Source organism: Aegilops tauschii, chromosome 5, assembly GCF_002575655.3.
Source record: "Aegilops tauschii subsp. strangulata cultivar AL8/78 chromosome 5, Aet v6.0, whole genome shotgun sequence".
NCBI lineage: Eukaryota > Viridiplantae > Streptophyta > Magnoliopsida > Poales > Poaceae > Aegilops > Aegilops tauschii.
Window position 1 is genome coordinate 192,219,987 of NC_053039.3, and position 14,866 is coordinate 192,234,852.

At 47.7% G+C, this 14,866-nt stretch overlaps 1 long non-coding RNA gene across 2 annotated transcripts; it reads left to right on the plus strand.

The window, feature by feature from the left end:
• Positions 1–544: 544 nt before the first annotated feature.
• Positions 545–4,145, plus strand: LOC120964428 (uncharacterized). Of its 2 annotated transcripts, XR_005756645.3 has the most exons (3): positions 545–1,319; positions 1,461–1,938; positions 2,049–4,145. It is a non-coding gene; the product is annotated as an uncharacterized lncRNA (long non-coding RNA). The 2 variants fall into 2 exon arrangements; XR_005756646.1 differs by lacking the exon at positions 2,049–4,145 and having other exon boundaries at positions 1,461–2,020.
• Positions 4,146–14,866: the final 10,721 nt, after the last annotated feature.

Genomic DNA, 14,866 nt, shown 5'->3' on the forward strand with positions numbered 1-14,866 from the left:
GCCGCACCATTTTCAAAACGGCTCTTAAACCGTGAGGCTCGAAAAGTGCTCAACATGGCAAAGTAGCGCCTAATTCGTAGCTTTTCAACGGTATATTACACGCCTAGTTCCGATAAACGGTTAAAAAACTAGAGCAAAAAAGGTACCAAAAAACAGAGCGTGTAGTTTTTTTGCGGCGAGAAGTTCACTCGCGTGAGTACTGCAGCACACTTGGTTCAAACAATGATGTGCACTTGCGTTGAGCGTGCAGTGCGGAAGTGTTATCAGAATAGTTATTCTGCTAATATTAGCAGAATATATATATATAAGGTGTGTCTATTCTAATAACATCCCTTAAGACCTTATTCTAATAACACTTCCTCTTATTCTGATAACACCAGTACGCCCACCCAAACAGAACAAAAACAAACAGCCCACCCCACCCACCTCCACCCACGCGCACCCCACTCCCCACCTTCTCCTCGATCCCCCACCCCACCTTCTTCTCGCACCGGCGCCTCCGAGCAAGCCACCGCCCCAGCCATGACCCCCCCCCGGGCGCGGCACCCCCCCACCTTCTCCCCACACCGCCGCCTCCCAGCCAGCCACCGTCCCGGCCACAACCTCCCATGGCGCCGCCCCCACGCAACGCGCAGGTAGCCGACCGCCGTCGCGCCACCCTTCAGCAGGTCGCCGTCCTACCGCCTCTCCCCATGCCGGCAGCACGCACCTGCCCACGAGCACCATCGGTGTCAAAGCATCGCTATCCCCTGCCGCCCCGGTGGCCTCCTTCTAGGCCGCGACAACCGGATCTAGCCTTCCCTGCCCCTGCATCCTCTCGTTGCATCGCAGTGGCCGGATCGAAGTAGCCCCCGTGGATCCAACGTGGATCCACCGTCGCCGTCAGCGGCTGCTTTGGATCTGGGGAGTCCTGCCGCCTCCGATGCAGGTTGCCGCCGGATGCCCCTGCCTCCTACTTCGGTGACTCGCTGCTTCAGGGAGCCCCGATGCGCCAACCACCCCGATGCACCAGCCTCCCCTGCTTTCTCCCCACAGACGAACAGGCAACCACGCCATTGTTTGAGATTGTTGCAGTTCATTTTTTATTTTTGGAGGAAAATCAGTGCACTGCAGTTTGTTTTTCCCGTCGATGAGATTTGTGTATTTTGTGTTCTTCTGAAGACAAATAAAATTGCAAATGCAGTCCACTGTACTTTTGCTCTTGAGGTTCATTTTACTCTCTCTTTTTTGCAGAAAAGATAGGTGATGCAGTCCGCCGGCCTCCTCCCACGGCGAATTTGGGCGACGCACGGGCTCCTACCCCTTTGGGTGTTTTGCAGGTGAATATTGTAAAGTCGGCCGGAAGTGCACTGCTGCTGGGTGCCCGTGGATCGGGGGGCTACCGTGCAGTACGCATCAACAATAGGCGTAGCAACCGTTCCACTCTCCTCTTGGGGTAATTTTGGTTGTTGTTGATGTAGTGCAACGGGCCTCTTCATGAAGTACACTGGCTCCGCGGCGAGCAGTGGAGAGGACACGGGTGTGCAGTTCCCCGTCCCCATAGTTGTCCCCTGAACCTGTAGAAGCCCATCTTGTATGTGAGCATATGGCTAGAAACATTGCGGTGTGGTTTCGGTGGTCGTCCACGTGCACTTTGTTTGGGGGGCAGTACGTATGTTCTTTGTGGATGTGCACTTCATTCGGGCCGAGCTTCGTGAAGCTCAGTTTGCACTCCATCGGATCTGGGCTCCTGATGCGGTGGTGCGCACTGAGATGGTCGGGGATGCTCGAGGCTGGATCCAGGCGTCCCGGTGCCTCGCCGGAGGAGGCAAGAAAGAGATCCCGTCGCTGGCCGCCTAGCTTGCCGGAGGATGAGGTCAGGAAACGGTGGCTGAGGTGGAGCAGCTCCTTCCCACCTAATGAATAGTTCCAGCAGCATTCCAGGCCGCATCCACCACGGTGGCTAACCCCCCATGCGCATTGTTTTTGTGTTTTCTATAGATAAATCTAAGTGCAAATTGCAGCCCGCTGTTGTTAGTTATTGAGGTTCACTTTACTGATTTTTGCAGGAAGAAATGTGGTGCACTTCGGTTGGACGCCGCATTGCTTCCTCCCCCTTCTCCCCCTGCTTCCTCTGCTCGCCGGCCGGTCGATCTCCACTTGCAGTGCACACGGGCGCCCCTTTGTAGTGCACACGAGCGATTGTACGACACATCTCCAAAAATGATGCTACAACCCGCAAGCCCTGCATCCCCGCCTCCCTACAGTTTACCTTTTTTCGAAAGAGAAAAAACGAAGTGCGAGATGAAGTCAACTGTGGTTTGAATGCAATCGGTGTGGATGCCCTTTACCCAAAATTGGTGGATGAAGTTCACTGTTTTTGTGTTTTTCAGTAGAGAAATCAAAGTAGAAAATGCAATCCACTATTCTTCTTGCTCTTGGGGATCATTTGACGTTTTTTTGTAGGAAAAAATGGGTGGTGCAGTTCGGTTCGATGCCCCGTTGCTCAAAGTTTTTTTTGTTGATAGCTGCAGCTCATTGTAAAAGAACACTGAATGCCATTTGGTGCAGTCTGTAAAAGAACTCTAAATGTCATTTGGTGCAATTCATTGTTATAAAAATGCGTGTGGTTAAACTCAGAAAGAAAGATGTGGTTCAATGCTCTCAACTCTTGGGGGATCCAGCCCACATGAAGTGCACTACTGTTGTATCGCAGTCCAATTCCCCCTTAATATACATTGGACATGGGAAATAAAAATTTGTTTCGAGAGGTTCAGTTTTGTCCAACAAGTTCAGTTTTATTGTGTGGAGAGGTTCTCTCCACTGTACTATACACGTCTTTTTCTTTTTTTGGAGAGGTCACTTCATTGTACTATGCATTTCTTTTTGTTTAGAAAAATAACAAAAAGAATCGTTTGCAGTCCTCTCTCATGACATTGCAGTGCGCTTTCCCGTGTGATGAAGCACACTAACATTGATAATATGGTACACTTGCGCCTATGAAAAAAATTAAAAAATTATAAGGTTCACTTCGCAAAACATGTAGCTCCTCTAGTGTGCACTTGGGGTTCGCCAGCTAATGATGCATGTCGTGCGTTTTGCCGGTGACCATACTGCAGTCCCTCATCGCTGACGTGAGTTGTTTTGCAGCTCACTCTTTTTTTCTTCTAGAAATCATTTGCAGTGCACTCAGTAAGAAAAGAGAAGAGAATATTAATGTTCATTTGAAGTCCATTTTGTTGTTTATGAGGAACGCAAAGAGAAAGACTAGTAAGAATGGATGGTCAATTTGTATAGTTTTTGCCCTAGTGTAGTTCGGTTGGGTACTTGTGTTGTTGATTCTGCTGTGTACCGGATGGTTGCGTGGCTATGTGAAAATAATGAGTGGACATGTATGTTTTGAAGCTCACTTTATTCTGTCACGCAGTTCGCTATAAAACTCCTTTGAGGTTCACTTGGTACTCCGAAACAAAACACCTTCAGAAGAAGCTCGCTACTCATTGCATGCAGTGTGTTTGGTCCTCAGATGTGGTTCACTTTTGAGAGTGATGCTGCTCACTTGCACAAAGCGTGGAAGTGTGAAAAAAATTAGCGAAACAAAAAATAGTAGTGCGGTTCACTTCCATGTATGTTGTGGTTCATTTGCACTCGTCTCTACAGTCCACTGTGGTTCATAATAAATGTTTTTAAAAAAGGAAAACAAAAACTCGTTCGAGATAAATTACGTCCAACAAAAAAAAATCATGAAGTTCGCTTGACTGTCTGATGGAGTGCGATTTTCCATCCGAAGCAGTGCGTTCTTCTGTCGTTCACAAAAGCTTATCTGAGAAAATTTACGCCCGACAAGAAAATCATGAAGTTCGCTGGACTCTCTGATGCAGTGCGGTTTTCCGTCCGAAGCAGTGCGTTCTTCTGTATTTCATAAAAAAATGACAACAAAAACTCACAAAAAGCTCATCTGAGAAAATTTACGCCCGACAAGACAAATCATGAAGTTTGCTCGACTGTCTGATGCAGTGCGGCTTTCCGTCCAAAGTAGTGCGTTCTTTTGTCGTTCATAAAAAAATGACAACAAAAACTCACAAAAAAGCTCATCTAAGAAAATTTACGCCCGATAAGACAAATCATGAAGTTCGCTTGACTGTCTGATGCAGTGCAGTTTTTGTCCGAAGCAGTGCGTTCTTCTGTCTGATGCAGTACACACGTCGGTTTTGGTGTCGCGAAAAACAGAGTATCCGCATTTTAGTAATTTTAAAATTGCTCTTAAACCGTAAGGAATTAGAGAGCGTGTTCTACATGAAAAAGATGCGCCTCGTCGATATCTTTCCGACGATGTATCATTTGCATCATTTCGCCGAGCGGTTTGAAAAAATGTACGAAAAAACGGCCGTTGTCACTCGTCATTCGCCGCACGATTTTCAAAATTCACTTAAAACCGTAAGGAATCTCAAAAACATTTCAACATATGAAAGTTGCGCCTCGTCCGTAGCTTTCCAACGGCGTATCACACGCCTCGTTTCGACAAACGGTTCAAAAACTAGAGCAGAAACGGTACCAAATTTGATTTTTTTTGAAAAACAGAGTTCCGCGATTTAGTAAATTTGAAACTGCCCTTAAACCGTAACGAATTAGAGAAAATAATAGATATAAAAAAGATGCGCCTAGATGATATCTTTTCAACGGTGTATCATTTGTTTCATTCCGACGAGCGGTTTAGAAATAAAGTGAAAAAACGCTCGCTGCCACACGTCGTATGCCGCACCATTTTCAAAACTGCTCTTAATCCGTGAGGCTTGAAAAGTGCTCAACATGGCAAAGTAGCGCCTAATTCGTAGCTTTTCAACGGTATATTACACGCCTAGTTCCGATAAACGGTTAAAAACTAGAGCAAAAAAGGTACCAAAAAAACAGAGCGTGCAGTTTTTTTTTGCGGCGAGAAGTTCACTCGCGTGAGTACTGCAGCACACTTGGTTCAAACAATGATGTGCACTTGCGTTGAGCGTGCAGTGCGGAAGTATTATCAGAATAGTTATTCTGCTAATATTAGCAGAATAGACCGGCTATATATATATAGGGTGGGTCTATTCTAATAACACCCCTTAAGACCTTATTCTAATAACACTTCCTCTTATTCTGATAACACCCGTACGCCCACCCGAACAGAACAAAAACAAACAGCCCACCCCACCCACGCGCACCCCACTCCCCACCTTTTTCTCGATCCCCCACCCCACCTTCTCCCCGCACCGGCGCCTCCCAGCAAGCCATCGCCCCGGCCATGACTCCCCCGGCGCGGCGCCCCCCACCTTCTCCCCACACCGCCGCCTTCCAGCCAGCCACCGTCCCGGTCACAACCTCACACGGTGCCGCCCCCACGCAGCGCGTAGGTAGTCGACCGCTGTCGTGCCACCCTTCAGCAGGTCACCGTCCTGCCGCCTCTCCCCATGCCGGCAGCACGCACCTGCCCGCGAGCACCATCGGGGTCAAAGCACCGCTATCCCCTGCCGCCCTGGTGGCCTCCTTCTAGGCCGCGACAACCGGATCCAGCCTCCCCTGCCCCTGCATCCTCTCGTTGCATCACAGTGGCCGGATCGAAGTAGCCCCCGCGGATCCGACGTGGATTCACCGTCGCTGTCAGCGGCTGCTTTGGATCTAGGGAGTCCTGCCGCCTCCGATGCAGGTTGCCGCCGGATGCCCCTGCCTCCTACTTTGGCGAATCGCTGCTTCAGGGAGCCCCGATGCGCCAACCACCCCAATGCACCAGCCTCCCCTGCTTTCTCCCCAATGACGAACAGGCAACCACGCCATTGTTTGAGATTGTTGCAGTTCATTTTTTATTTTTGGAGGAAAATCAGTGCACTGCAGTTTGTTGTTCCCGTCGATGAGATTTGTGTATTTTGTGTTCTTCTGAAGACAAATAAAATTGCAAATGCAGTCCATTGTACTTTTGCTCTTGTGGTTCATTTTACTCTCTCTTTTTTTGCAGAAAAGATAGGTGATGCAGTCCGCCGGCCTCCTCCCACGACGAATTTGGGCGACGCACGGGCTCCTACCCCTTTGGGTGTTTTGCAGGTGAATATTGTAATGCCGGCCGGAAGGGCACTGCTGCTGGGTGCCCGTGGATCAGGGGCGGCTGCCGTGCAGTACGCATCAACAATAGGCGTAGCAACCGTTCCACTCTCCTCTTGGGGTAATTTTGGTTGTTGTTGATGAAGTGCAACGGGCCTGTTCATGAAGTACACTGGCTCCGCAGTGAGCAGTGGAGAGGACACGGGTGTGCAGTTCCCCGTCCCCGTAGTTGTCCCCTGAACCTGTAGAAGCCCATCTTGTATGTGAGCATATGGCTAGAATCATTGCGGTGTGGTTTCGGTGGTCGTCCATGTGCACTTTGTTTGGGGGGGCAGTACGTATGTTCTTTGTGGATGTGCACTTCATTCGGGCCGAGCTGCATGAAGCTCAGTTTGCGCGCGTGTGCGGCTCGGCTACCTATTTCGTGCAGTCGACTACATCAATACTTGAAGTGTGTTTGGTCCTCGGATGTGGTTCACTATTAAGAGTGATGTTATTCACTTGCGCCCAATACGAAAAAATGTGAAAGATTTAGCAAAACAACAAGATATTATTGCGGTTCACTTTGGTATATGTCGGGGTTCACTTTCCCTCGTCTATGCGGTCCACTTTCGTTCATAAAAGATGCTAAAAAAGACAACAAAAACTCGTCTAAGAAAGTTTATGTCCGACAAAAGAAATTATGCAGCTCGCTTGCCCATCCGATGCAGCGCGGTTTTCATTCTGAAGCAGTGCGGTCGGGCGTATGATGTTGTTCATCTCGTAAGTGTAAAAGAAAAAATGTTACCGAAACGACAAAAAAGTAATGAGGTTCACTGCTCGATAGTGTTGCGGTTCACTTACGCCCGACGTGAAGTGCGGTCCACTTCCTCATCCTTGAAAAAATTACGTTTGAATAAAAGAAAACCATGCAGTTCTCTTACCCGTCTGATGCAGTGCGGTTTTTCGTCGGATGCAGTGCGGTTTTCAGTCGGATGATGTACGCACGTCGATTTGGGGTGTCGCGAAAAACAGAGTGTCCGCATTTAGGTAAATTCGAAATTCCTCTTAAACCGTAAAGAATTAGAGAGAGTGTTCTACATGAAAAAGTTGCGCCTCATCGATATCTTTCCAACGGCGTATAGTTTGAATCATTCCGACCAGCGGTTTGTAAAAATTTCACGAAAAACGGCCGCTGCCACTCGTCGTCTGCCGCATGATTTTCAAAACTAACTTAAAACCATAAAGAATCTCAAAAACATTTCAACATATCAAAGTTATGCCTCGTCCATAGGTTTTCAACGGTATATTACACGCCTTGTTTTGACAAACGGTTAAAAAACTGGAGCGAAAACAGTACCAAAAAATTGATTTTTTTTGAAAAACAGAATTCCGCGATTTAGTAAATTTGAAACTGCTCTTAAAACATAACGAACTAGAGAAAATAATAGTTATGAAAAAGATGCGCCTCGACGATATCTATCCAACGGTGTATCATTTGCCTCATTCCGACGAGCGGTTAAAAAACGCGAAAAAACGCTCGCTGCCACTCTTTGTGGGCCGCACCATTTTTGAAACTGCTCTTAAACCGTGGGGAATCCAGAAAAGTGTTCAACATGGCGAAGTGGCGCCTAATCCTTAGCTTTCCAATGGTATATTACATGCCTCGTTCTGATAAACGGTCAAAAAATTAGAGGGAAAACAGTACTGAAAAAACACTACGCGCAGTTTTTTCCGACACGAAGTTCACTAGTCTCTGTAATGCAGTGCTCTTGCTAAAGAAAGTGCAGTGCCCTCACGTTGAGCATGCAGTGCGTAAGTGTTATCAGAATAACTATTTTGATATATATATATATATTACAGCAATTTTTTGGCCTTTTCTAGTCGATCCCCTAAACTTAACGTTGTAAACTTCAATTTGATCAAGTTCAAAGCAGGTTCAACCGAAAGTAGCATGCATTCAAACATAAACATAGATAGTTTTGCATAACCGAACATAAAACATAAATTTAAACTAAGCTAAACAACTTTCAGTCAAAGTAGAGGTCGAGCCAATCCTTCCTCGTCATGTATGGTGTGCCGCGAGCCGGGTCCGGGCCAGTGCCGTCATTGGGGTCGTTGGGGAAGGCACTCCTCCACTCGTCGACGTCGATCTCCTCGTCCTCGGGGCCCACCTTGACGCCCTCCGCGCCGCCATCCTCGCCGCCTTCGACCTCGTCGGAGGAGGAGAGTGCGATAACCTCGCTGCCCTCCGCGCCGGCAAAGATCGCCAGCTCCACCTCCATGAGCTCCGGGTGCTGCCAGCGGAGCTCTTGCATGGAGGCCTCGTCGGCGGCCTCAGCCTCGAGCCGCTCCCATGCCTCGCGGTCCGCCTGCGCCATAGCCGAGCTCACCACCCTTGGCTCCCGCGGAACGAGGTCGACCGGACGTGTGCCGATGGGGAAATTGAGCCTAGCCGCTGCGCCATGGTAGCGGACCTACCAACGGTCGTACTCCATGGCCGCGAGCTCGGCCGTGCGGAAGCTACCGAGCAACCGGCGGGTGTGGGTCTCCCAATCTGTAATCTCGGCGACCCACGTCCCCCACCGCCGCTGCCCGACCCTGAGGTAGGACCTCGTCGGCTGCTGGGTCCGAGGGAGGACGGGGAAGTCCTCGAACCAGCGTAGGGGCACGGCGGCGGGCGGATCGGGGGACCGGCGGCGGCGGATCAGGCCCGCGGAGGATGAAGGGGACACCTCGGCGGCCACCTCACTAGCGTCGGGCGAAAAGGCCGTGATAAACCTCTTTTTGGCCATTGGCTCCTGGAGCTCCCTGGCACACAGGCAGAGGTTGAGGATGGAGGCGGCGGCGATGGCGCTGACCTACCAATGGTTTCGGGGGTGGTGTGTGTATGTGTGAGCGGAGGTTTTGGGGAGTGTGTGGTGTGTGTGGAGGGGGGCAAGGTGGTGTTCGATGAAATATTGCGGCAACTGAAAAATTTACTAGGAGGGAGTAACAAGGCGGGGCTACTGAAAATTTGGATCGAAGGTGAGCAGATATTTTTGAGATTGCGAGAGATGCAGAGGCGGGAGTAAAATGCTGGGGCTACTGAAAATTTGAATCAAGGGACTGAAGCAGAGCGGGAGTACCAGACATCGCACACGGTCTGCACATACTAATCGTGTGCTTCAAACATTAAAACTTTCCAGGCGGTAGATATTTTCGAGATTACGAGGCAGTAATATTTTCGAGATTGCGAGGGATGCAGAGGCGAGAGTATTTGGGGAGCGAGCTAGTGTGGTTGACACGCCGGCTGTGGACTGTAGCCGACGCACCTTCTCGCGTAAGCCATAGGTGTACTATACACCGACGGTGCTCCAGGATATTTTGTACTGCATCTCACACGGTTGGTGATAATAAACTGTGTGGGATCTATTTGATTTTTCATCTTGATTTGAATTACATAATGGGGTCACAGCGGCAATGGGCGGTGTTTGAAATTCTAGACCTTTTATCTGCTGTGAACATGCAACTATATCTGTGTCGTAAAAAAATGGAATTATTCAGGGTTCGTTTGGAAAATTTATACATTAAATTGGTTTTCTAGCCATTTCAGGTGCACAGTTCAAAATTAAAGCACATGCACATGCTCCGGTGCACCAACATGGATTGTAAAATCATATATGTGTCCATGGGTTTATGCTTATGTCCCATGCAAGAAATGGGGATGAATTTCGAATACCACGACACCGTGGCTCTCTGCCAAACGTCGACATACTTGCTTTTGTAATTCTAGTACATCCAAAAGTTGTCCGAAATTCATGAAATTTGGCTTGCTATCATGGAGCGGCATCAACATACCGTGGTAAAAATTTTGTCCCATTTGGGGCAGGTTTGGGTATAAGCTTCTCACAAACCAGAGCTTCTCACAACAATTGTGATGGATTCGGTAGGGAACGTTTCACCTTTCTGGACGAAATGATATCCATTGCCTCTTCTTGATTTCAATTATTTTCCTAGTGTCAACATAGAACAACAGGAGTGTTGTGTTAATTTTTTGAATTTTTCGGTGGTCGTTTGGACATTTTTATACATTAGTTGAGTTTTCAATGCATTTATGTGCATAATTCAAATTTGAACTACATGCACATGCTCTAATGCATATAAGTTGGTTGAAAATTCAAATCCGTGTCCTTGGTTGCATGCTTAGGTCCCATGCAAGAAATGGGAATGAATGTCAAACACACTGCCACCGTCACTAGGCCGCAAAAGTTGAGATACCTGGTTTTTAAATTCTAGTAAATCCAAAACTCGTCTGAAATTCATGAAACTTGGCATGGTATCATGGAGCGGCATCAACATGCCATGGTAAAAAAAATGTCCCATTTGGGGCAGGTTTGGGTATAAGCTTCTCACAAACCAGAGCATCTCACAACAAGCCTCATGGTTTCGGTAGGGAACATGCCACCTTTTGGGGATGAAATGATATCCGTTGTCTCTTATTGCTTTCATAAACTTTCTAGTGTCAACATAGAACAATAGGAGTGTTGTGTTAAGATTTGGAATTTTTCGGGGTTCATTTGGACATTTTTATACATTAACCGGGTTTTCTAGGCATTTTATGTGCATAATTCAAATTTGAAATACATGCACATGCTCGAGTGCATATAAATTGGTTGAAAAATAAATCTGTGTCCTTGGGTGCATGCTTAGGTCCCATGCAAGAAATGGGAATGAATTTCAAACACCAAGGCACTGTTGATTGCCGGCAAAACGTTGAGATACCTGGTTTTTAAATTCTTGTAAATCCAAAACTCGTCTGAAATTCATGAAACTTGGCATGCTATCATGGAGCGGCATCAAAATGCCATGGTAAAAATTTTGTTCCATTTGGGGCAGGTTTGGGTATAAGCTTCTCACAAATCAGAGCTTCTCACAACAAGCCAGATGGTTTCGGTAGGGAACGTGCCACCTTTGGGGACGAAACGATATCCATTGCCTCTTATTGCTTTCAAAAAAATTCTTGTGTCAACATAGAACAACATGAGTGTTGTGTTAAGTTTTGGAATTTTTCAGGGTTTGTTTGGACATTTTTATACATTAACTAGGTTTTCTAGGCATTTTATGTGCATAATTCAAATTTGAAATACATGCACATGCTCGAGTGCATATAAATAGGTTGAAAAATCAAATCTGTGTCCTTGGGTGCATGCTTAGGTCCCATGCAAGAAATGGGAATGAATTTCAAATACCAGGGCACTGTTGATTGCCGGCAAAACTAATGAGGACATCAATACCATTGTTACACCCACAGCCCCTACTACTATACATACTGGACCGATTACTAGAGCTCGCGCACGCCAATTAAATTACTAGGTACTTTCGTTTCTTGGTAATGATTCTAATGTTCATGAGAATATGATGCTGCCTAAATTGGATACATTTGTTTTGCTTACAAATGAAGGGTCTAGCTTGGAGAAGGATGAAGATTGGAGCAAGAACAAGCATGGAGTTGATGGCATGCGCAAGGGAAACAAGAACGGAGTTTCAAGTGATGATTTCAGGACTTTGAAGCCACCATAATTAGTGCATGAAACCTTGGTCGAAATATACAAGATGCTAGTTCATAATATTCATCCAGAGGCTATTCTAGGTGCTACGTCACCTTTTTATTGTGCCAGGCCCATGTAATTTCGAAATACTTGAATATAGGCTGTTTTTAGAGTCCGTATGTGTGGGGAAACAAGAGTTAGGGTTGGTTTCTGAACATGTGATGGTAAGTAGTAGAATTGATACTTATAAAACAGAAAAACAAACTTTTTGAGATGAGCCCTATAAATCTGGGAAAGGACACCACAAGATTGAACACAAAGCTAAGCACTTCTCCCATTGCAAGAAAAACCAATCTAGTTGGCCAAACCAAACCGATAGTTCGAAGGGAATTACAAAGATATCAAAGCATGCATAAAAGAATTCAAAGAAGATTCAAATAATATTCATAGATAAGCTGATCATAAATCCACAATTCATGGGATCTCAGCAAACACACCGCAGAAAGAGTATTACATCGAATAGATCTCCGAGAACATCGAGGAGAACATGGTATTGAGAATCAAAGAGAGAGAAGAAGCCATCTAGCTACTAGCTATGGACCCGTAGGTCTATGGTAAACTACTCACGCTTCATCGGAAGGGCAATAGAGTTGATGTAGAAGCCCTCCGTGATCGAATCCCCCTCCGGTAGGACGCTAGAAAAGGCCCCTAGATGGGATCTCATGGGTACAGAAGGTTGCGGCGGTGGACAAGTGTTTTCGTGGATTTTTCTGTTGGTTAGGGGATATATGGGAATATATAGGCGCAGAAATTAGGTCAGGAGGTGCACGAGGGGCCCACAAGGGTGGGGGGCGCCCTACCCCCCGGGCGCACCCTCCGTCCTTGTGGCCGCCTTGTGGCTCTTCTGACTTCATCTCCAAGTCTCCTGGTTGTCTTCTGGTCCAAGAAAAATCATCGCAAAAGTTTTATTCCGTTTGGACTCCGTTTGGTATTCCTTTTCTGTGAAACTCAAAAACAGGGAAAAAACAGGAACTGACACTGGGTCTAGGTTAATAGGTTAGTCCCAAAAATAATATAAAATAGCATATTAATGCATATAAAACATCCAAAACAGATAATATAATAGCATGGAACAATAAAAAATTATTGATACATTGGAGACGTATCAGACCGCGCGAGGGAGGCAAAGGTCGTGGGAGGCGCGACGGTTGAAAGAATTAAGTGACGTTACATGCACGCGCCGACATGGCGTGCTTGCACGCAGAAGCTATACCGCCAGGCCTACAATATAGGTCTAGTAGACATGACATCTAGTGGGTCCTGCATAGTACTCAAGAACTCTTTGGGGGCATGCAGCCGTTTATCCACCTGGCAAGCCACCACCCCACGCCGTTCGCACGCCCTACTCGTCCCCGTCTTCTACCTTACAACAGTTTGCTCCCAGTCGTCTGTCCTTTCACATTACACCAGTTCAATGTCACCTAACCCGCCTAAAAACTCCATGGCCTCCCAAATCGCCATGATCGCCGGTGAGTACAAGGTTAGAACCATCACCGACGATGAGTTCAACGTCATCTACACCCATAGATCTGCAATGGTGGAAGCATGCCTTGCTCGCTTCCTACACATGTTCAAAAGTTCAAAGGATGAGTGGGTCACTGGGCTAGATGTTGAGTACACCACAGACCTGGAAAGCGAGAAGCTTCTAAAGGAGGCAGAGAAGAAGAAGCCCGCCGTGATCCAGGTTTGCGTACATAACATGTGCTTGGTCTACCACATATGACATGCCGACGTTAGGTGCCAGGAATTTGAGTTCTTCCTCAAGGACAAAAGAGTGAAATTCGTTACTGTAGACTTTACTAACGACAGGAGAATCCTGGGTCAGATAGGCCTCGTTGTAGGCCAGCCCTTCGATCTCCAGAAGGCAAGCCTGGTGTCCTCCTCTCAGCCTTCAATGCTGACCCTAGCAGCAACCATGATTGATCCTTCGTACGCTCAACTGAAGAAACCTCACCCAGAGTTATATCATGCATGTGAGTCAAAGACAATAGATGAAGATCACATCGTGTACGCAGCAACGGATGCCTACCTTTGTTTAAATATCTACAAGGCTTGGATGAAGAAGTAGAGCCCAGTGTCTGGTTCAAGCAAAGAAGTGTCGGCAAAGAGGAAGAGGAAGAGGGACGAGGACGAAGTCGAGGATGTGGACTCGGACTCTGAGTAAGGTGGCAGTGTCGTTGCTCATGCTGGTTTTACTGCAGTGTCAAGCAGACTAGTTGCTTAGTTTTATTTCAGGGGTGTGTGTTGTGCTGAGCCCCCAGCAGAACTATGTTTATGTTCTTTCTCATTATTTGAACTCTTTATTACGTACAGTAGTACTAGTATGTCTTACTACTGTTCTTCTTGTAGTTGGTACTACTGCTTGTATCTTCGCGTTCCTACTGTACTTAACGTACTAGTAGTATAATTTGGGTCAGTCGATTTGTGAAATAAGTTTGACGGCAAAGGAAGAAGACGGCAGAGAAGCTACCCCTGTATCTATAGTAGGGTGGCAAGGTGTCCATGATCTATCTTATGAGTGTTAGGTGTGGAATGCAGTTCGCCGAAAAAAATGGATCATGCCCGGGGTTAAACGGATGGCGGGGGTGGGGGTGGGGCGAGCATGGCAGTGGCAGGCAGTTCAGGGGAGGGCGGGGCGGCGGCAGTAGGCGGTTAGGCCTGTGGCGGGCTGGTGGCTCGATGCCTGAGAGAGAAGATGCACGGTGCATCAATTTCCGAGGTTGAAGAAGCCCTTCTGGCCGTCCATGTTACACCCAATGGCTCACAAGAGTTGACTAACCTAAATTGTTCCTTCTGATTGCAGGATCCACGTGGCATTCAAGGTCTCGAAGGTAGATTCCACGTCCGCACCCGGTTTGCGAGCTCGGCGCTGGCGCGACCGGCTTCCGCCGCGACAGCCACCATGCGCGCCTCCTCCTCGTGGGCGGCGACAACAATGACATGCTAGCTCCTCCGCACCGGCGTGCTGGAGCATGCGCTCGTCCTCCTCTTCGTATGTTGCGGGCATAGACGCGGCTCCACCAGCTGCGCACGTGCTTGGCAACGTGGCGGCATTGCGAGGAGGGACTGCAGACGACTTGAGCGGGCGAGCCTTCGGCTTCATGGCACAGGGATGGTGGGGACACGGCGGTGACGGGCGAGAAATGGTCGGCTGGAGCAGGCGGGCACCGGCATGCGCAACGGTGGAGGCATTGATGAGTGCGCGTATGTGAGCTTAGTTTAGTTTTATATAGGGTTGGTCAAACTTA